The sequence below is a fragment of the Zalophus californianus genome, chromosome 6 (genome assembly GCF_009762305.2).
Source record: "Zalophus californianus isolate mZalCal1 chromosome 6, mZalCal1.pri.v2, whole genome shotgun sequence".
Classification (NCBI taxonomy): Eukaryota; Metazoa; Chordata; class Mammalia; order Carnivora; family Otariidae; genus Zalophus; species Zalophus californianus.
In genome coordinates this window covers 46,745,384-46,769,305 of record NC_045600.1, presented here as the reverse complement: position 1 = coordinate 46,769,305, position 23,922 = coordinate 46,745,384, and the positions used below count along the sequence as shown (strand labels likewise).

At 37.8% G+C, this 23,922-nt stretch overlaps 1 protein-coding gene across 2 annotated transcripts in view; it reads left to right on the top strand.

The window, feature by feature from the left end:
* GNG2 (G protein subunit gamma 2) overlaps positions 1 to 23,922 on the top strand; it is a 124,222-nt gene that overhangs the window by 15,285 nt on the left and 85,015 nt on the right. For both annotated transcript variants that reach the window (XM_027571988.1, XM_027571989.1), the window contains exon 2: positions 618 to 659. The gene's annotated coding sequence lies outside the window, so the exon portion shown is untranslated. The remainder of the gene's footprint in view (positions 1 to 617; positions 660 to 23,922) is intronic.

Genomic DNA, 23,922 nt, shown 5'->3' with positions numbered 1-23,922 from the left:
GACATCCTCCGAAGTCCCTGTGGCTAGGGGTGTCAGTGTCTCTACTGCTGAACAGCCTACAGAAACATTAGATACTAAAGATGCCTTTATCATTCCTAAATTGTCCAAATCTACCCTCTTTAAGGGCTAGATACACACAAGTGGAAATCCAGCTCTGTTCATAACTCCTGGAGCAAGAATGTGTTCTGCCTCTGCCCCTTTGCTCCCTGTTGGGAGCAAACCGGGTTAGGTCAGGAAGGAAAAAACTTATTCCTAGTCATCTCATTTAATCATTTCTGTCACCAAGAACTCTGCTTCCCTTGAGGTTCCCAAGCCCACTTTATGTTTCATGTTTTCTTGAAGGCCTTTCTTGTGAAGGGAGGTTCACAAAGAAAGGGACTCTTATTTTCATATCTGTTTCTTAAAAGAAAAAGCGTTAACAGAATGTTTGTTCTTAGCTCAGAAATGTAAGCCTGTGAGACCCTCTGCCCTTACAGCTATTCAGCCATTACCACCAAACCCTATTTATAGAAACACTCATTTGCTTATTCAGCTCTTATGTATCATGTTATTTTTCCTTTTTATAAAAACAACAACAACAACAACAACATTCATTTTCCTCTCTGCTTTCTCAACAGCCCAGATCTGCCAGTGAGCCTCAGGCTTTGGGAACTGAAGAGGTAAGAATTAAGGAATATTTTCTCCCAGGAGCTTCTTGAATCTAACCAGAACTTGAAGCAGAAAAGATTATCTTAACTGATCCTGTAGACAAATGCATTTAACATGTGATGTTTATCCATAAGAAATATGCATAGGGGCTTTAGCAAAATTAAACGGGACTTCAGGATTTAAGAAAAAAAGCAGTTATCCTTGAAGATAAAGTCTGATTTCTCACCTAGATTTTCCCATTTTCTTCTAAAAACCTGAGCTGGAGAGCCTTGAGGTCACAACCTGAAAATGTATTCCTATGGTACCATACAGGATTAATCGGTTGCAGCTATTGCAGACATACCCTGTGCAAGACAGACATCATAGTAGATTAGATCAGAGAACGGTAAGCCCTGTTCTTAATAGATTGGTTATAGACATTGTAGGGGCTTTTCCAGCAGCAACAAACAATAATAACAAAAGGTCAATCTAATGCTGTAGGGGTTTCTTCTTAAAGAAGCTAACTTGGCTTTTGAAAGTAGCTAAAGCCATTTGAATCTGGTTGTAAACTTGAAAGGTCATCATATTGCTGAGACAGGTCATAATGTGTTTGCCCTCCCCGATCTATAGTCAGCAACGTGGGTTTTTTTCCCCCTATTTTAAAATTTAACCTCATTAGGAAAAATTTCAAGCTTTTTCCAAAATAGAGTAATATAATGGACTTCCATATCCCCATCACTCAATTTCCACAACTATCAACTCATGGCCAATATTTTTCATTTATCCCACCACCTATTTCTCTTCTTTCCCCATTGGATTATATGTCAGTGATTTGAATTTGGTGGTTGGATTTTTAATTGTTTATTTACATAACTATTTAGTGGTTATAGAAAAGTGCTAATAAAAAATACTACCTACCTATAACCTGATTTAGTTTACTGGAGCTAGTCTTTCATCCATGTATTTATTCAGCAAATATTTAGTATTTGCTAGTATTAGAAACTTAGAATCTCTCGTGTAGAGGGGCGCCTGTGTGGCTTAGTCAGTTGAGCGTCCAACTCTTGGTTTCTGCTCCACTTATGGTCTCATGGGTTGTGATATCGAGCCCTGCGTCAGGCTCCGCACTTAGTGCGGGGAGTCGGCTTGAAGATTCTCTCCATTTGCCCCTCCCCCATTCTCTCGCTCTCTCAAGTAAATAAATAAATTTAAAAAAAGAAAGAATCTGTGATCTAGAGCTTTAAGAAGAAAGGCCTGTGTGAGTATGCTTTTTAAGACCATATATAGCTACCCCATATTGAGGTTCTTTTGGATTTAAGTACTTAATATCTTACAAGTGAGTACAGAGCCATCCCTACATTCTATCAAATACAGTAGTCCCCCCTTATTTGTGGGGGATATGTTCCAAGACTCCCAGTGGATGCCTGAAACGGCACTAGTACTGAACCCTATGTATACTGTGCTTTTTCATATATATATATACATACATATACACACACACACACATATATATTTATACACATGCATACACACGTATGGTAAAGTTTAATTATAAATTAGGCACAGTAAGAGATGAACAACAACAATAGAACATTTATAACAATATACTGTAAAAAAAGTTATGTGACTATGGTCTTTCTCTCAAAATACCTTATTGTACTGTACTCACCCTTCTTGTGATGACACGTGATGATAAAATGCCTACATGTGAGAGGAAATGAGGTGAATGACATAGGCATTGTGACAAAGCATTAGGCAGAGGATCACCTGTTTCCTCACAGTTGACCAAGGGCCACTGAAACTGCAGAAAGCAAAACCATGGATAAGTGGGGACTACTATATTGCTCATAATGAAGACTGTCTTAGAAGTATTTGATATTCTCTGTCTGATGTTTATGTTGATTTCTTTCATGCTAATGAGTGGACTTTGTTTCAAATCAATCCAGGCAGAGTTTCTCAATGGGAGTTGCTGGCAGGTTGGATGGGACAATTCTTCATTGTAACTCTTTGTTATTCCTGTTCTTGGCTCACAAAAGGCCAGTGGCATCTTCCAGTCATTGTGATATCCAGAGCACCCTAAGTAGACATTGAGAACTACTGTGTCTTTGCACACAATTTTAGAGGGCTTGTCATTTTCCATTCTCACAAGCATTTTTGCTTCATGCAAAATTACTGATTTCAGTTATGCTCAGTGGTTCCTTATATCAGTGGTCACGTGCTAACAAACTAAAGAAAGAAACACAACGAAGCAGACATGTAAAGAAAAATGGTGTTTTGCACTACTGGAGGGATTTTATGCAAATTTTCTCCAGTACCAAATATGTTTTTTTTTAAGTCTATGTAGAGAAGCCAATTAAACACTGGGTAAGAAATGGTCAAATATTAGGGTTTGGAGCAAAATACTACTAAAGCATCAGGCAAATTGAAAAGCAGCAGTGTCAATGAAGGATATATTCATTTTCTGTTTGCTGCCATAACAAATTATCACAAACTTAGTGGCTCAAAGCAATAAAAATTACAGTTCTGCTGGTCTGGTTCTGTAGGGATTTCACTGGGCTAAAAGCAAAGTATCAACAGAGCTGCCTTTCCTTCTGGAGGCCCTAGGAGAGAATTCTAGAGTCTACCTTTCTTTATCTTCAAAGCCAACAGCATTGCCTCTCTATGTCTTCTACTCTATCTACATCTCTTAACTCTGAAATCTTCTTTGATTTTAAGGCCCCATGTGGTAAGATTTGGCCCACCTGAATAATCCAGGATACTCTCCCCATCTGAAAGTCCTTAATTTAATGTCCCTTTTCCCTTGTAAAGGTTATATATTTACCGGCTCCAGAGATTAGAACAGGGACTTATTTAGGGGCTATTATTCTGTCTGCTACAAAGTGAAAGAGATTAGTTGTTCAGAAAAGCAGAAAGACCTCAGGTGGCAGAGGTAGGAGTATCTAACATTTCATCGTGTAGGGTTGAGCAGGGTTAGGGTTCCCAGATTGCTGAAGCAAGTTCTTGTCTGGACTCTGCAAATCCTGTTTTGTAGATATAGCCCCTGAAGTCTTTTGCTTTTCTTGGAGTATTTGGCATTGGATCCGGTGGGCAGTTTGAAGTCCCACAGCTCCTTTCTTGGCCAGACTTTTTGGTACTATGGGTGTGGCCTCTAGAGAGTGTGCTGCCTTTGGAGTTTCTCTAACTCCGGGGTGTTTGCCCACAACGTGCAGGTTCCAAGGTCTTTGAATAGTACCAAAGAAATTGGAGATTTTTATTCTATGCTCTTATGTCTGCCTGTCATATTATGTTATATGTATTAGGCTCTAAAATGTAGAAATTGGAGGAAAAAATAACATAATATTTTAGAACCTCACTCTAGTGGTATTTATTATAGCTAATTTCAACGGATGGTTTAATTTCCATCATATACCAGGTAGGTCATCCCCACAAAGTAAGAAACCATTTCTTGCCTCATGAGTGAAATAGACCACTGGGTTATTTTTTGAAAATCATCTCTGGAGTAGAATAAGCTGGAAATTTTCGTTGGAGATTTTAAGTTTTTTAGCTATTTCTGTAGCAAGTCTCCTCTCTATCCACTTCTAGACGTTCCAACAATGCAGATCTGAAGACCAAACCTAGGACTAGCAATAGGGTAAAAAACCATCCTGATTTTTCCAAGACTGGGGGTTTCCTGGGACACAGGACTTTTGGTGCTAAAACTGGGTCAGTCCTGGGCAAATAGGGACGGGTGGTCACCCCCACCAGATGTCTAACAAATGGCTGTAGTGGAAAGTAGCTGTCATGTCCATGAATTGTTAAGATAGAAAAATTTTTTAAAAGATTTTGGTTTTGGGGTGCCTGACTGGCTCAGTCAGAAGAGCATGCGACTCTTGATCTCAGTGTTGTGAGTTTGAGCCCCACATTAGGTGTAGAGATTACTTAAAAAAATTAAGGGCGCCTGGGTGGCTCAGATGGTTAAGCGTCTGCCTTCAGCTCGGGTCATGATCCCAGGGTCCTGGGATCGAGTCCCGCATCGGGCTCCCTGCTCCTTGGGAGCCTGCTTCTCCCTCTGCTTCTCTCTCTCTCATGAATAAATAAATAAATCTTTAAAAAAAAAAAAATTAAAATAAGTAAATAAAGATTTTAAAGTAATCTCTACACACACTGTGGGGCTCGAATTTATAATCCTGAGATCAAGAGTAACTCACTCCACTGACTGAGCCAGCCAGGTGCCCCAAAATAGAAATTTTGATTGAACTAGGTAACGACAACAACCCCCAGCGTTTGGACTGAAGACGGCAGTGACTCCAACTCTTGGAAAATCTGTATCCACATATACATGTTTGCGCAAACCAACTTAAAAAAAAAACAAAAATCAAAAACCCAAACCCTCAGATTCAGCACTAAGAAGAACCTGTGACATTTAGGAAGTGTTACATTTCATGCCCTACCCTTTCAGTTCTCCAGCGTTACCAGCACCCTCCTACAGGATGCCTTCCGTGAACACATCTTTAATAACTTTGTCACTGAAGTGACCACAGTACCTCACTGCATCTTTTTCAGCATGTCAGCATGTATGGAAAGTATAAAACCTGTTTGGCAAAGCAGCACAGGACTCTGAGTTTGAATCTTGTCTTTTTGTACGACAAAATTGACCTTTCCCCACCTAAGAGGCAGCATAGACTGTCCCGAAAGAGATAAGTATTAGGAAGATGATCTTGAAAGCCTGAGGGGAAGAGATTGGAGTGGATCCTGTCTTAGCATCTTTCGCAGCTCAAGAACTTGGTGCTTCCTAAACCTTCAGCTGTAGAGAGTGAGCTGCTTGCCCAGATCGAAGTAGCTGCGTCTGGGTAGACTCTTGCTTAGTCCTTCCTTCCTGCTTCCATCATACACTGCCCTGTGTTAGCCTCAGCAAGTCAGACCAGGAAAACTGGAATACTGAAGGTCCTAGGGTCTCATTTTTTACATTTCTGTGACCGTTATTTGGATATTTTTGTTCTTTAAGCCACTGGGACAAAGAAGACTGCAAGAACAGTAAATTAGCTTCCCCAGAACAGACTTTTGACTTTCAACACTCTTTTTTGTTTCTTTTTTTGTTTGAATGTATTTTTAGTGTTCCTTGTCTTCCAAACTGCCCTAGTTGGTGGGTACAAGGAATTCTCCTTCAATAACCAGTCCCCACCCCCCCTGCCTTTTTTTTTTTTTTTTCCCAAAATAGATTGAGCACTCTCAGTCATGGAGGGTAGGGTCTGGTTTTCTGACAAGAATAGATCTTGGATAGAACCGTGACTTATTTTGATACCTTCTTCAACCCCTTTTTTGGGTTCCTTCCTTCTAGGACAACCAATCCTGATTTCGTTTTGTTAGGACTAGCATCATTTCAGCTTTAGACCTCTGCTATTTTTTTTGTGAATCAAACAAGTTCCAGAAGAAATGAAAGCATACCAAATCATTATGCTGTCATTTAAACCCAGTGTCTTTTATTCTTTGCCAGAGAGCAATTAGAGAGTAAATGTAAATAAGAGGTCCAAATTACTATTCTGGGTACAGGGTTCATTTGGGGGTAATAGAAATGCCTTGGAACTAGAGAGAGGTGATGGCCACACAACACTGTGGATGTACTAAGTGCTGTTGAATTGTACACTTTAAAATGGTTAATGGTTAATTTTCTGTTACGTGAATTTTACCTAAAACAAAACAAAACTGATTGGATTTCAAGTGGAAAAAGAAAAAAACTGCTTCTCCCTCTCTTTAAATTCTGTAAGAAGTCTTAGCCGTTTTAAGGCGCTCATGTTAAGTTTCTAGACCAAAATTGTTGCTCTATCCTGTCCCATTACTCAGAGAAGATGTTTAGACATAAAAGTGTCTGCAAGGCAGAACTGATGAGGAAGTGCTCCAGGGGGTGAAGGAGGGACATCTCTTGAGAGTTAAGACACTAGTTGTTTATTAAGATGTATAGGTTTTGTCACTAGATTATACACTGGCCTATACTCTGCAAAGCTGATTACAATAGAAATTTATTTTTTAAGTTGAACCATTTAAAACACTGGACAATCTTCTGTCTTTCATGGGATAGACATTGTATCAACTAGGTTGGACAGTTTTTTAATATCCTGTAGTTGCAGACTGCAACTGGATATGATAAAATGGGAAGAGTCCAGATGTGATAACTTTAATGAAATGTGAGCAAGGTAACAAATTTCAGATACCAAAATGCCTTTTATTAAAATATCTCCTTTGACATCCCCAGGGGCTGTCATGTGATCGAAGTCTGATGGGGACTTTTTTTTAAGGGATGCTTACATAAGGACTCACACAATCCTTGGTTTAATTATGAAGCTCTAAGGTTTTTTAATTCCTTCTAGATTTAGAGGCAACCATTTTGACCTTTCTACAGAGATGTAACTAGGCAACCAGTAACCACACTTAGCCAGGGCACAGCTTCCAAACTTCATAGCCATTGCATCATTTAAAAAAAATACCATTTAAATCTGCCTTTTAGCTCTGGCATATGCTGCCATGTAACCTTTAATGTCTTAGAAAATATCATGCCAACCCCCAGCTGTAAAATAGAATGGTTCCTAGAAGCCCAGCATCCTCCGAAGTTAACAGGGAAGTGTGCCTATAAGAACAGCAGTAACAGAGTTGAGAGGCAGCTGCATGCACTGTGCTTTATAGTTGGGAATTAAGAAGGTAGCTTTCATGTCTGGTGTGTGAAGGTGTAAGAGCTTAAAATCATATCCTCAGTGGGTGGCAGTGAACATTCCTCACGATATGATTAATGGAAAACATGTACAGTCACAGAGATGAAAACTGGCTTTTATTCTAGTGAAGTTGATTTTACTTTGCTGAAAGGGTGGTAACTAGAAATACCTAGTTTGATCAGTAAACAAGAACTTACTGAGAGCTTTTTATGCATCAGACACTATACGAGGTATATACTATATTCCTTTCCTGTGATAACCATGCTTTTAATTTAATTAGTTTTTGTACTATGAAAGGAATAGGTGTGTGAGATTTTTAAAATTAAAGCAGTCGAGACAGACATAAATGAAAAATAAAAGTTTCTTTCCAAACACTAATTTCTAGCCCTACTCCCTGGAGGAGCACTGTTAATAGTTTCTTGTGCGTCTTCCAGAAATGTTCATCTTTTGGTTAATCTGTATTGAAAAGGTGAACATGATAAGTGCCACTAAACCATATGTTAGTAATGCTGCTCTTCTGGAATAAATCTTTTAATTTGGAGATGCTACTTGAACTTCCTTTTGAGCTGTGCCTTTTGAAAACTGAAAAAAATGTCAGCACCAAAGTGATGCCAAATAAGCCTGGTGGGAGGGAGGGCCACACGAAGGATGTCACTGTGTAATTTTAGCCTCCCTCAAATTTACATTTACAACTTAAGTAATAAACCTTAAGGGAGTTCTCTATAATTTTCAAAGTCATCTGGAGTACATTATCTCCCTGGATCCTGTTGATGACCCTGTGACGCAGGAATTATTTATTTTATGAAGGAGGGAGCTGTGGTTCTCGGAGGTTAAGTAAGTTGCCCACTAGCACAGCTGACGAGGGACAGGATGAAGACTTGAACCTGAGTCTATTCCAAGTGCTGTTCTTGAGCCAGACTACACTGATAACTGTGAGGAACAAAGAAGCCCATGACACCTTGGTGGCTCCTGCATGACGGGGCTGTGCTGTAAAGCACTCAGAAGATCTGGGTATGAGGCCATTCTGATTCGGCCCTGGGGCAATTTATATAATGCAGTACATACAAATTAGGGTGGCTGGCGCTCTCCTCGCAGTTTCCTCACTGGCTCTGTCTGTTCCCGGTTTGTTTGTTTGTTTGGGTAATACTGGCCACAAGGGTGGGGATTTGACCCAAGCTGGGGAAGCCACAGTATTTCATCCCCAGACCACAGGAGATGGTTCAAAGGGTGGACCTGTGACCCAGCGGGGGCCAGTAGGTTCTTCCTCTGGAATATTCCAACCCAAGTTGAGGATGAGGTCCCATCCTTTCTCATCTCAAGGCAGTGAAGTCACATAAGGCCGTGTTTCAGTCTGGTGAGAGAATGAAGCCTGATGCACAGAAGGGAAGCAAATGAGAGAGACAGATAATGGGAAAGGAGAGAGCTCACCAACAGTCGGAGACCATGAATTCAGTTGGTGTGAGTCAATACATTTCCATTTCCATTTTTTACTTAAGCTAATTCAAGTTGCTACAAAGAGTTCTGAATGATATCTCCAGGTCTGTTTTCTCATCTGTAAAATGGGGGTTATGATCCTTGCCCTGACTATTTCGGAACTGCTGTAAAGATTAGTTGAGATAATGAATTGGAAAACACGCTGTAAATTGTAAAATTCTGTACAAATGCAAAGTGATATTATTCATTGATATGTTGCACTGGCTTAGGAAAAATCAAAAGCATGAATTTACCACTCACTTGGAAAATAAGAAGTGAGAACTTTGTAAGAGCCATCTGGTGTTATGCAAAATTAAATGGAAGCTGCCAGAGTCCTCCAGATTTTTTTTTTTTTTTAATCTTCTTTCAAATACTCTTTGAGTTCTTATAGGCACTCATGATGAATATAAGAATAGAGTTTACCTTGCTGGCTCAAGTTAATTCAAGAAGTTTCTCTTTTCGATATGTGGCTGTAATCGGTGGCAGACATGCACACACCCACACATGCACGCATACACACACTCAAACACAAAGCACCATATTAATATTTCAACATTTTAGCTTTTTTACTTAAGAGATTTGTGCTACATGATATTTTGCCTTCATTAGAGAAAAATCATCAAAGAAAATCAGCCTTAAAGTAGTTATGTAGTTATTCTAGTTATAGAATTTTCTTCATTTGGGAATAATACAGTTGGGTTAATTCTGGAGACAGGAGGTTAGTTGTTTTGGGCTTAGATGAGATCAGATCCATCTTTTTCCTTAATGGACTTATATCTTTGATATAAGCTTTCAGTAATCAAAATCTGTTTGAGATTATAATTTATGTCTGACACAGGAAGCAGCCCTTCATTTTTATAGCATTTTTTACTATATATGATAATACCTCTCAATGAAGGAAAACAGATGGTACCTCTGAAATCTGCTCTCTTTCTTAGATTTGCCATTTAGGCAGTTTTTATTGTAGCAAACATCTCTTTCTTCATATTGATCGTTAGACTTCCCCAGAAGTGGTTTAAAGTCTCAATCTAAGTAAGTAAGATATGCAGAAATGTGGAAGGCACCATGGAAATATGATTTGTAAGCATGAAGAAGGATGATATAGCAACCTGAAAATGTTTTACGTCTTTCACATTTTAAAATCCAAGAAATGCATCCGCCACCTTTACTGTGCTCGTAAATCTTGTGAATATGTCTTTGCATTACATGATCTCCAGTGCAAAAAGTTTGAATCAGTGGTATTTGAGCTCTCCGTTCCACACCTCACCTAGCCATTGTTTATTTTTGCCTGGGCTTGATATCAACCCCACGAATGTCAGTGTTTTCATATAAATCAAGGACTTGGAGTAAGTTCATTTTCTGAATAAGGCATACTCTTAGCCCTCAGAAAGTGTCCACTGTACTGGAAACAATTGGCATCCTCAAACTGGTTAAACTTAGGAGAGCTTAATAAAGAGCATATTTACGGAGGACATGGGCAGAGTATAGGGAAAGTGCACTTCTCTGGGGCTCCTTTACTATCTAAGGGACTGAAGAGAGGAGGGCTGGGAGGAGAGGCCTCCTGAGAGAAGCTATAGCCTTCAGGAAAGGGGTGGAGCCAGATTCTAATGATCCTGGAGGTAGGGAGTCCCAGGACACCTATACACTGAAATGATCCTTTCTCCCTCTGAAGTGCTTGTGTTCCCCATTGGCCAAACCCACTGGAAGACAAAGAACACAGAAGTCCGCTCCTGAGTTCATACAGTTTAGTTTCCTAGGGCATAGAGCTTGGTGGAATGGGAGGGAGAATGGGTCTGAAGGGGCAAATGAAGATATCTAGCATAGTGGACTTTCCTTGTGAAAGTCTTGCATGAAAGAATGGCATTCCTTCCTCCCCCAAATTTAGCTATCTTACAAAAACAAATGTTGTAACCACCTTACATTTTTTTCATTAATTTTACTTAATCCCGGTTATAGCCCATGATCAAATGGACCCAAGTACAATGGTAGCATTTGGACAAAGTTCAGCTGTGTATGTGGTAAGATGATCAGGAGGCTGTACAGAGGTGAGGGAGCCGCTCTGGTGCTTGTCCCAAACAGAGGGGGGACAGCAACCTCAACCTAGAGCTCAAGTTTAGTGCTAGGGGTGGCCAAAAGTAGATAGACACCTCAGAGCAACTTGAATAGTCCACATTCTTGGACCTCCCATATTCAAAAGAGGGACCTATCATCCCAATGAAGTATAATGCTCAGCTAGTGAGTTGAATGGCCAGTTTTGTTTTGTCCAGCTTGCTTTTAATCTCAGATGAATAATTTTCACTTCTTTGACCCAGGGACCAGGATTACTTGCCTTGATCTAGCCCAGATTAACTGCTCTGATCCACTGAAAATGAATAAATCAACTGACTCGGACAAATCCCCATAATTGGAGAGGTATTTGTGGCAGCATACCATGATGGGCAAAAGAAAGCAAATGTGGAATACCACAGTGAAGCATGAACCTCTTCTCCAGGCCCGAAAATTCCCTAACTGGGGAAATGCTAGGACTCAGGGATTCCAGAAAAAGGAGTTGAGTCTGTAATAGGAACAGTGAGTGGCAGTGTGGTATAGAGAAAAGAAGGTGGGCTTGTGTGTTAAGATTTAGAGATCTCAGTTTAATATTGATGGCGGCCACCTTGGCAAATTATTGAACTTTCAATCTCAAGTTTCTTTATGTATAAAATAAGAATAATTTGACTTGTTACAAAATTAAAAACCATATATGCAAAACAAAGGCAGTGTTTTCACACAGTAGTCATTCAAATACTTTTTTGGGGGTATACTCACTTTTTAAAAAAGTTTCTTAATAGTTTTATGGAGGTATAATTGACATACAGTAAATGATACATAATTAAAGTTGATGAGTTTTAACTGAATACACCCATGAATCCATCACCACAATCAAGATAATGAACATTTCCATCCCAGAGTTTCCTCATACCCAATAACTATCTTTCCTTCCCATCCCCATCTTCAGGCAGTCACTCATCTGCCTTCTGTCACTCTAGAGGAGTTTGCATTTTCTGGCATTTTACATAAATGCACTCTATATTATGTGTTTTTTTTCCTAGCTTTTTTTGCTCAGCATATTTGCAGGAGACACATCCATGTTGTAAGGATCAGTAGCTTGCTTCTATTATTATGGAGTAGTATTCTGTTGGATTGGTGTGCCACAGTTTGTCTGCTCACCGATTGGAGGATATGTTTTGTTTCCTTTTCCCTTCTTTCTTCATTAATAGTGTAAGAAAAAATTCTCACATATTCCATGTTACCACAGTTGACATTTCCATTGATACCCTCTGGGAGTGGGGTGGCTTACAACAATTGGGTATAAATGCAGATATAACAGTAATTGTGTTTATTAATCCCTGGCATAGGTTGATTCTGAACTGAAGCTCAGTTCCTTCTGCTTCCTTGGCTTTCTTTTGCTCTTTAACAGAAATAAGCAACCTGGAGGTTACAACCCAAATGTCCATCAACCGGTCCCTGGATGAAATTGCGATATATCTATACGATGCAATATTATTTGCATGAAAAAGAATGAAATACAGATTCATGCTTACAATGTGGATAAACCTTGAAAACATTATGCTAAGTAAAAGGAACCAGACACAACAGGCCACATGTTAGATGGTTCCATTTATTGAAATGTCCAGAACAGTCAAATCCTTAGAGACAGAAAGTAGATTAGTGGTTACAGGGGCTGGGGTGGTGGAGGGAGAAATGGGGAGTGACTGCTAATGGGTATGGGATTTTTTGACAGGTTGATAAAAATGTTCTGGAATAATAGTGGTGAAAGATGCATAACTGTGAATATTCTAAAAGTTACTGCACTGTACACTTTAAAAGAGTGAATTATATAGTATGTGTATTATATTACAATGAAGCTGTTATTTTAAAAAGCAGTCTGTAAAGCTTCTTGGAGAAAAAAATCTGCAACAGCAATTAATTTAATTTCCTTTTTTTTTTAATTTGCTAATGGAAAACTTAAGGCTATTTTCCTTATTGATCATGCTGCACCTGCATTTCCAGGTCCTGAGCACCATGTGGAACTTTCTAGCATTAGGAAGTAAAAATGTCACATCTGTAAATAAGTTGTATTTTGGAGGTGGTTCAGTATCATATTGTTTTGGTTTACTTGGGATGATAAGGGGCCTATAGCTACAATGACTTTTTTGTCTTTTCCTTTCCTTTTAAAAATAACATGTATTCAGTTTGTCTAATCACCTTTTCCTCTGGCCTCAGTTAACTAGATGCAGGATATCCTGTCAGTAAAGCATCTTAGCTAAATCAGAGTATTTACCAAACTCCTAACAGCAGTAGACAGAATAGAGTGAGTAAAGTCGAAGTCCAAATATTCAAAATAATCCTTGGAAAGGAAAAGAAGCTGGTAGCTTAGAGTTGGTAGTGAGTCAGTCAGAAGTATAACTTTTATTTCAAGCAGCTGTAGAGGATGGGAATCAAGACAGATTTCCTCCTTTTCTAATTGCCTTCCTTTACCTGGTGAAATACCGCCTTATTTAGAATACCCTTAGCTGCCCCACTACTGTGAATCAGGACCAACACTGTAAAGTCTGGATATAGAACTCCATGTGGTCTGCTCTCAATAAATCAGTGTTTCCTGGGTACTTGCGATTTGTAGTGGATAAAAGTCATTCTTTTCCTACTCTTTGCAATCTTAATAGCCATGGTGTGAGTGCTGGTGTCATTTTAAATCATAATGGGAATGAAAGGTATGAACCCAGGGTGAAAGTAGAATCCATGGAACTCTACTCAGGAATGTTACCTTTGTTTTTTGCTGTAACTTAGCAAATGAAGTTTTCCGAAGGTGACATGTTGTTTATCTTGGATTTTCTGTGATATTTTGTCCAGCTACTGGTGCACTACAAAAAAATTGCATAAGAGAAATTTCTGTTTTACCTTGATCCTGGAAGAAGATGGCTCCCGGGGATGTCCGTCCATTTATGTAGTATATCCCTCCATTCTAGAAATACATATAGGGATATATTATATACATCCATTCTAGAAATATATATATAGGGATAGATGATATCTATTCATTCTAGAAACATATCCATTCATTTATGTTATAACATCTATAATGCAAAATATGCCGGGAAGATATGTAAGTGACTTCTCCAGTAGTAGGACAGGCTTTGTAGGCATAAGGGGGTGTTGACCTAGATTCTTTCTCTGTGTGTGTGCATGTGCACGTGTGTGTGAGTGAAACATACCATACATCAGAAGAATACTGCATGTACACACACTAAAGACTACTAATAAAACATGCACACATACATTTCCCCATCTTTTCCCCCCACTAGCTTTATTGATAAGTATTACTTTTAAAGACTCCCATTTTCTTGTCGTTGTTCCTTTCCTCCTTTCTCCCCATTCCTAGAAAGCTGTAATCTGGATTTTTATCATTCTCCTGCTTTTTTTTTTAATTGTTTAATTGTTTAGTGTTGCCTGTTTCTGAAATGGAATCATGCCTTTTCTCTCATTTGGAATTTATTCAATATTATGTTTTGATATTCACACAGGTGGATATGTGCAGTTACACTTCATTTATTTTCTTTTTTTATTTTCTTTTTTTATTATGTTATATTAATCACCATACATTACATCATTAGTTTTTGATGTAGTGTTCCATGATTCATTGTTTGTGCATAACACCCAGTGCTCCATGCAGAACGTGCCCTCCTTAATACCCATCACCAGGCTAACCCATTCCCCTCCCCCCCTCCCCTCTAGAACCCTCAGTTTGTTTTTCAGAGTCCATAGTCTCTCATGGTTTGTCTCCCCCTCTGATTTCCTCCCCTTCATTCTTCCCTTCCTGCTATCTTCTTCTTCTTCTTCTTTTTTTTAACATATAATGTATTATTTATTTCAGAGGTACCGGTCTGTGATTCAACAGTCTTACACAATTCACAGCACTCACCATAGCACATACCCTCCCCAATGTCTATCACCCAGCCACCCCATCCCTCCCAGCCCCCACCACTCCAGTAACCCTCAGTTTGTTTCCTGAGATTAAGAATTCCTCATATCAGTGAGGTTATATGATACATGTCTTTCTCTGATTGACTTATTTCTCTCAGCATAATACCCTCCAGTTCCACCCATGTCATTGCAAATGGCAAGATTGCATTCCTTTTGATGGTGCATAATATTCCCTTGTATATATATACACCACATCTTCTTTATCCATTCATCTGTCATTGGACATCTTGGCTCTTTCCACAGTTTAGCTATTGTGGACATTGCTGCTATAAACATCGGGGTGCACGTACCCTTTGGATCCCTACATTTGTATCTTTGGGGTAAATACCCAGTAGTGCAATTGCTGGATCGTATGGTAGCTCTATTTTCAACTTTTTGAGGAACCTCCATACTGTTTTCCAGAGTGGCTGCACCAGCTTGCATTCCCACCAACAGTGTAGGAGGGTTCCCCTTTTTCCGCATCCCCGCCAACATCTGTCATTTCCTGACTTGTTAATTTTAGCCATTCTGACTGGTGTGAGGTGGTATCTCATTGAGGTTTTGATTTGGATTTCCCTGACGCTGAGCGATGTTGAGCACTTTTTCATGTGTCTGTTGGCCATTTGGATGTCTTCTTTGGAAAAACGTCTGTTCATGTCTTCTGCCCATTTCTTGATTGGATTATTTGTTCTTTGGGTGTTGAGTTGGATAAGTTCTTTATAGATTTTGGATACTAGCCCTTTATCTGATATGTCATTTGCAAATATTTTCTCCCATTCTGTCGGTTGTCTTTTGGTTTTGTGGACTGTTTCTTTTGCTGTGCAAAAGCTTTTTATCTTGATGAAATCCCAATAGTTCATTTTTGCCCTTGCTTCCCTTGCCTTTGGCGGTGTTTCTAGGAAGAAGTTGCTGCGGCTGAGGTCGAAGAGGTTGCTGCCTGTGTTCTCCTTTAGGATTTTGATGGACTCCTGTCCCACGTTTAGGTCTTTCAACCATTTGGAGTCTATTTTTGTGTGTGGTGTAAGGAAATGGTCCAGTTTCATTCTTCTGCATGTGGCTGTCCAATTTTCCCAACACCATTTGTTGAAGAGACTGTCTTTTTCCCATTGGACATTCTTTCCTGCTTTGTCAAAGATGAGTTGACCATAGAGTTGAGCGTCCATTTCTGGGCTCTCTATTCTGTTCCATTGATCTGTGTGTCTGTTTTTGTGCCAGTACCATACTGTCTTGATAATGACAGCTTTGTAATAGAGCTTGAAGTCCAGAATTGTGATGCCACCAACTTTGCTTTTCTTTTTCAAGATTCCTCTGGCTATTCGGGGTCTTTTCTGGTTCCATACAAATTTTAGGATTATTTGTTCCATTTCTTTGAAAAAAGTTGATAGTATTTTGATGGGGATTGCACTGAATGTGTAGATTGCTCTAGGTAGCATTGACATCTTCACAATATTTGTTCTTCTAATCCGTGAGCATGGAACGTTTTTCCATTTCTTTGTGTCTTCCTCAATTCCTTTCATGAGTATTTTACAGTTTTCTGAGTACAGATTCTTTGCCTCTTTGGTTAGGTTTATTCCTAGTTATCTTATGGTTTTGGGTGCAATTGTAAATGGGATTGACTCCTTAATTTCTCTTTCTTCTGTCTTGTTGGTGTATAGGAATGCCACTGATTTCTGTGCACTGATTTTCTATCCTGCCACTTTACTGAATTCCTGTATGAGTTCTAGCAGTTTTGGGGTGGAGTCTTTTGGGTTTTCCACATAAAGTATCATATCATTTACAAAGAGTGAGAGTTTGACTTCTTTGCTGATTTGGATGCCTTTTATTTCTTTTTATTGTCTGATTGCTGTGGCTAGGACTTCTAATACTATGTTGAATAGCAGTGGTGATACTGGACATCCCTGCCGTGTTCCTGACCTCACGGGGAAAGCTCTGTTTTTCCCCACTGAGAATGATATTCTCTGTGGGTTTTTCATAGATGGCTTTTATGATAGTGAGGTATGTACCCTCTATCCCTATACTCTGAAGAGTTGTGATCAAGAAAGAATGCTGTACTTTGTCAAATGCTTTTTTTGCATCTATTGAGAGGATCATATGGTTCTTGTTCTTTCTTTTATTAATGTATTGTATCACATTGATTGATTTGAGGATGTTGAACCAACCTTGCAGCCCAGGGATAAACCCCACTTGGTCGTGGTGAATAAGCCTTTTAATGTACTGTTGGATCCTCTTGGCTAGTATTTTGGTGAGAATTTTTGCATCCGTGTTCATCAGGGATATTGGTCTGTAATTCTCCTTTTTGATGGGGTCTTTGTCTGGTTTTGGGATCAAGGTAATGGTGGCCTCATAAAATGAGTTTGGAAGGTTTCCTTCCATTTCTTTTTTTGGAACAGTTTCAGAAGAATAGGTATAAATTCTTTAAATGTTTGGTAGAATTCCCCTGAGAAGCCATCTGGCCCTGGGCTTTTGTTGGGGGATTTTTGATTACTGCTTCAATTTCCTTAGTGGTTGTAGGTCTGTTCAGGTTTTCTATTTCTTCCTGGTTCAGTTTTGGTAGTTGATACATCTCTAGGAATGCAACCATTTCTTCCAGATTATCTAATTTGCTGGCATATAGTTGCTCATAATATGTTCTTATAATTGTTTGTATTTCTTTGGTGTTGGTTGTGATCTCTCCTCTTTCATTCATGATTTTGTTGATTTGGGTCATTTCTCTTTTCTTTTTGATAAGTCTGGCCAGGGGTTTATGAATCTTGTTAATTCTTTCAAAGAATAAGCTCCTAGTTTCGTTGATCTGTTCTGTTCTTTTGTTTTCTATTTCATTGATTTCTGCTCTGATCTTTATTATTTCTCCTCTCCTGCTGGGTTTAGGCTTTATTTGCTGTTCTTTCTCCAGCTCCTGTAGGTGTAGGGTTAGGTTGTGTATTTGAGACCTTTCTTGTTTCTTGAGAAAGGCTTGTATTGCTATATACTTTCCTCTTAGGACTGCCTTTGCTGCATCCCAAAGATTTTGAACAGTTGTGTTTTCATTTTCATTGGTTTCCAGGAATTTTTTTAATTCTTCTTTAATTTCCTGGTTGACCCAGTCATTCTTTAGTAGGATGCTCTTTAGCCTCCATGTATTTGAGTTCTTTCCAACTTTCCTCTTGTGATTGAGTTCTAGTTTCAAAGCATTGTGGTCTGAAAATATGCAGGGAATGATCCTAATCTTTTGGTACTGGTTGAGACCTGATTTGTGACCTAGGATGTGATCTATTCTGGAGAATGTTCCATGGGCACTAGAGAAGAATGTGGTCCCGTTGCTTTGGGATGGAATGTTCTGAATATGTCTGTGAAGTCCATTTGGTACAGTGTGTCATTTAAAGTCTTTATTTCCTTGTTGATCTTTTGCTTAGATGATCTGTCCATTTCCGTGAGGGGGGTGTTAAAGTCCCCCACTATTATTGTATTGTTGTCAATGTGTTTCTTTGCTTTTGTTACTAATTGGTTTATATAATTGGCTGCTCCCATGTTAGGGGCATAGATATTTACAATTGTTAGATCTTCTTGTTGGATAGACCCTTTAAGTAGGATATAGTGTCCTTCCTCATCTCTTATTATAGTCTTTGGTTTAAAATCTAATTTGTCTGATATAAGGATTGCCACCCCAGCTTTCTTTTGTTATCCATTAGCATGGTAAATGGTTTTCCACCCCTTCACTTTCAATCTGGGGGTGTCTTTGAGTCTAAAATGAGTCTCTTGCAGACAGCATATCAGTGGGTCTTGTTTTTTTATCCAGTCTGATAGCCTGTGTCTTTTGATTGGGGCATTTAGCCCATTTACATTCAGGGTAACTATTGAAAGATATGAATTTAGTGCCACTGTATTGCCTGTAAGGTGACTGTTACGGTATATTGTCTGTGTTCCTTTCTGGTCTGTGTTACTTTTAGGCTCTCTCTTTGCTTAGAGGACCCCTTTCAATATTTCTTGTAGGACTGGTTTTGTGTTTGCAAATTCCTTTAGTTTTTGTTTGTCCTGGAAGCTTTTTATCTCTCCTTCAATTTTCAATGACAGCCTAGCTGGATATAGTATTCTTGGCTGCATATTTTTCTCATTTAGTGCTCTGAAGATATCATGCTAGTCCTTTCTGGCCTGCCAGGTCTCTGTGGATGGGTCTGTTGCCAATCTAATGTTTCTACCATTGTAGGTTACCGAACTCTTATCCCGAGCTGCTCTCAGGATTTTCTCTTTGTCTCTGAGACTCTTAAGTTTTACTATTAGATGTTGGGGTGTTGTCCTATTTTTATTGATTGAGGGGGGGGTTCTCTGTAACTCCTGGATTTTGATGCCCGTTTCCTTCCCCAAATTAGGGAAGTTCTCTGCTTTAATTTGCTCCAGTATACCTTCTGCCTCTCTCTCTCTTTCTTCTTCTGGGATCCCAGTTATTTTAATATTGTTTCGTCTAATGGTATCACTTATCTTTTGAATTCTGCCCTCGTGATGCAGTAGTTGTTTATCTCTCTTTTTCTCAACTTCTTTATTTTCCATCATTTGGTCTTCTATATCACTAATTCTCTCTTCTGCCTCATTATCCTAGCAGTTAGAGCCTCCATTTTTGATTGCACCTCATTAATAGCCTCTTTGATTTCAACTTGGTTAGATTTTAGTTCTTTATTTCTCCAGAAAGGGTTTCTCTAATATCTTCCATGCTTTTTTCAAGCCCAGCTAGTATCTTTAAAATCATCATTTTCAACTCTAGTTCCCACATCTTACTAATGTCCATATTGATTAGGTCCCTGACAGTTGGTACTGCCTCTTGTTCTTTTTTTTGAGGTGATTTTTTCCATCTTGTCATTTTGTCCAGAGGAGAATAGATGAATGAGAGAACAAAATGCTAACAGGGTAACATGTCCCCAGAAAAATATACACTAAACAAATCAGAAGAGACCTGGAACCAGGGGAAAAGAAAGGGAAAGAATGAAAAATGAAAAAAAAAAAGAAAGAAAAAGAAAAAAACAAACCAACAAACCAAAAAAACCCAGAATATGATCAAATATGATCAGGCTGGTGCATAGATCAGTGCCACACTCTAGATTTTGGGCGTATTTTGGTCTGTTAGAAGAAAGTGCCTCCCAAAATTTTAAAGAAAGAAAAACTTATACATGTACAAAGATAAGGGTTAATATGATGAAGGGATGGAATATGAATGTAAAGATAAAAATTATAAAAGATTTTATAAAAGGAATTAATAAGAAGTTGGTTGAAAAAAGAAAGAAGAGGATTTAAAAAAAAAAAAGGGAGAGAATGTGATCAGGCAGGAGACTGGAACAAAGCCATACACTAGAGATTTAAGGTATATTTCGGTCTGTTAGAAGAAACTATATCTCAAAACTTTAAAGAGAGAACAACTTATATATATATATATATATATATATATATATATATATATATATAACAAAATAAGATTAACTGCTATGAAGGGATAGAATATGACTCTAAGGATGAAAAATAAAAAAGATTTTTTAAAAGGATTGATAAGATGTTGGTTGAAAAAGGGAAAAAAATTAAAAAAAAAGAAGACTTCATTTATTTTCACCTCTATCAAGTATTAATTAGTATATCATTATTGCTCTTCCACTGTATGACATATACCACACTTGATCCATTCTACCCATTTCGGGTGCTTCCAGCTTCTATCTCTCATGAAAATGCTCTTGTGTACCCTCGGTTCATGTGTCTTAATCTTCAGCCAGGAGTTTTCTAGGACATGTGCTTTGGAGTTCAGTTGCTAGGTCATAGGATATGCAACGTTCAACTTTATTAGGTAATGCCATGGTTTTAAAGTGGTTACACCAATTTATTCTTCATTAGTAGTGTAAAAGTGTTTTTGTTGTTCCCTTGTCATACTTAATGTTCTCTGAATTTTCATTTTTACTAGTCTTTTTGCAAATTATTCTGAAATTCTGTTTTTTAAATAACAAAGAATTGGTTTGAACGAACGTGGTGAAAGAGACAAGGAAATAAATTGGTTTTTGTTTGCTACATTTGATAAAGTTAAATAGATCATTGCTATAGGGGCACTTGGGTGGCTCAGTTTGAGTGTCTGCCTTCGGCTCGGGTCATGATCCCGGGGTCATGGAATCGAGCCCCAGGTGTAGGGTGCCAAGCTCAGTGGGGAGCCTGCTTCTTCCTTTCCCTCTGCTCCTCCCCCTGCTCATGCTCTCTCTTGCTCTGTCTCTCAAATGAACAAATAAAAAAGAAAGAAAAAGAAAATTAAAGACCATTGCTATAGATTTTGCCCCTAGATATAGGTGTTCAAGTAATATCCGGCCTGAGCATCTTAGTTTTTTCTATTTTTTCTTTAATTTTTTTTATTAGATATTTTTAATTTGCATGTTTAACAGGTAAAACAGTGCAGAGATGTATGAAAAGTTGTTTATTTACCGTTTCCTTCCTTATCTCCTCCCTTCTCCAGATAACTAGTGTCAGTACCCTGGGCTGTATCATTTCACATTTTTTTCATGCTCATACGTATGTAATAAACACATGTAGGTTGTGACCTATGAAATTGCCATTTTATTAGATCAGAAGCAGTTGAATATCAGCAATTTTGTATAGCTCCATCACAAACACATATCAGCAATTTCCTACAGTGAAATAACACACACGTGCATACTGTGTTTTTGAAGATTTTTCCAATGTAATTTTACCATCAACTATGTTTTACATGACAAATGTCACATTCACCCAGCTCATTGGTATGGATCTGACTCAGTCATGTTAATGAGTGCATCGTGTTCACTGCATTGTCCCCTGTGAAGAGAAATTAACCTTGTCTCCCTTGGTTGTGGTTGTATATCCCCTGACTAATGTATCTTTATACACTGGTGCTTCACTCTGGTTGAATCCCAGGGTGGAGGTGGGGCATGGGGAGGAGTGTTGTTGAGTCAAAGGGCACATATATCTCAAATTTTAAAATACATTACCAAATTTCTTTCCAAAAAAGTTGTACCAGTTTAGGTTCCCACTAGCAAGTATGAGACTCCTTGTTTCCTGTATTCTGGTGACTACAGGGTATTATTACTCTACTGGGTGAAGAACGCTATTCTATTTTAATTGATATCCCTTGAATTTTGGTGAGGTTGAGCATTTTTTCATATGCTTTTATTGCTCTTTTGCATTTCTTCTGTGAATTTTCATTTCTTATCTTTTGCCCATGTTTCTGTAAAGTTATCTGACTCCTTAATTTATAGGGGACTTTTCATTTATTAGTGATAGTAAGACTTTGCTCTGTGTGTTGTAGTTACTTATTTCCTGGTGTCTCATTTGCCTTCGATTTTGTTTATAGTCTCTTTGCCATACAAAAAAAATATTTTTTATATTTAGTCACGTGTGTATCTTTATGGTTTCTTATCTTGCTTAGGGAGGTTTCCTTTATCTAAGGTAATATAAATATTCTCCTAACTCTTCTTCTAATACTTTTATTGACTTACTTTTTATATGTATATATTAAATCCATCTGGAATATATTTTGTATATGGTGTCAGGTAGGAATATAACTACGTTCTTTCAAATGCGTGTCCAGTCTGATGGCACCATTTATTTTTAAAACCCTCTTTTCTCTATTGAATTGCAATGCCACTGTAGTCCTATATTGTTTCATATATACTTATATCAATTTCTGTACCTTGCATTATAGTTCCTGGCTCAATCTTCTATTCTTGTGTCCATATGATACTGTTTTGATTCAGTAATTTTGTTTTAGGTTGTAATATATAGAAAAGCAACCAAGTCCCATTTTACTCTTCTTTTTCAATATTTCTTGATGTTATTTGGTTTTTTTTTTTCCATATAAACTTTAAGGTCATTTTGTTACAGTCTAAAAAGGGGATAACAACCACTGGAGATTTGGATTAAAACTGCATTAATCATATGCTAATTTGGAAAGGATCAACTTTTTTTGTATTCTTTTTTTTCCCATGTCTCTCTGTTCCAAGTCTTGTTTTGTATCTTTCAAAAATATTTGATAATGGTTTTTAAATAGATACTGAACTTTAAAAAAAAATGTGTTCTTCAGTATATGAGAGTTTTTGTTTCTTTTAGAATTGGTAATTTGGTTAAATGGCTAGATATAAGATAAATATAAAAATATATAACTTTTCTTCTCTTAGTGCTAAAACTTGTTCTTAAACTAAAATACAGAGGAATTCCTAGCTTAGTCCCCAGGGATAGATGTGATAAGCTGACTTAAAGAATATTAAAGAAGAGCTTTGCTGCTATGGGGCAGCATTAATTAATATATCTGAAAGCAGTACTCTGAGCTTGGTTAAGCATGTTATTTCTTCATTTGGTTCTGGATTAGCCAAGACTTTCTTAAAAGTAGGATCTTAACAGAGGAGACTATTTACATTTCAATTTTCTTTGAAACGTAACTTTATCTGTTGAACAGAGCCTCATAAAAACAAAATCTTAAGGTATAAGGTAGATGAGGAATATTACTTATTGTAAGAATTTTATCATCAGTTTAAAAAAATACCTATAGTACTCCTGTATTTACTTTTAAAGAGTAGAATTTACAAGTAAAAATTTTTTAGAAACCAATGGCTTAAGTAGCGGTATAGACAGCCTTCTTCATTGTAAGCTTACTAAAGTGCCAATGAAAATGTCTCAAAAATCTTCAATAAAATAACCTCAGTATCCAAAAATTAAAAAAAAAGTGAAAAAGAATGTTCAAAATAACCCAACTAATTTTTAAATGTTGGAACTCCAAAGAACAAAATTATAAAAGAATATTAAAAAAATAAACTTTAAAATTGTCTGATACAGAACAACCAAAAAGTCTCAGTTGAAATTCAAGAAAGGACTTAAATATACTCTACATGATAATAAAGAAGATAGAAAACCATGAAACAAAGGCCATGTAGTAAAAATTGCAATACAATTAAGGGCATTTCTAGAAGTAGTAAAGAGTTTACAGAGAGAACTTCCGAATAGTTAATTAGGGAAGTGTGATTATTAACTATAGATTCAAATCTAGCATTAGATGGCTTAAGTAAATATGTATAAATAATGGCAGACCACAGTGACTTATTTCTAGAATTGAGCACAGTGTTTTAATTTAAAAATAATAGAGTAAGTACTTAAGCTAACAGAAGAAATACATTTT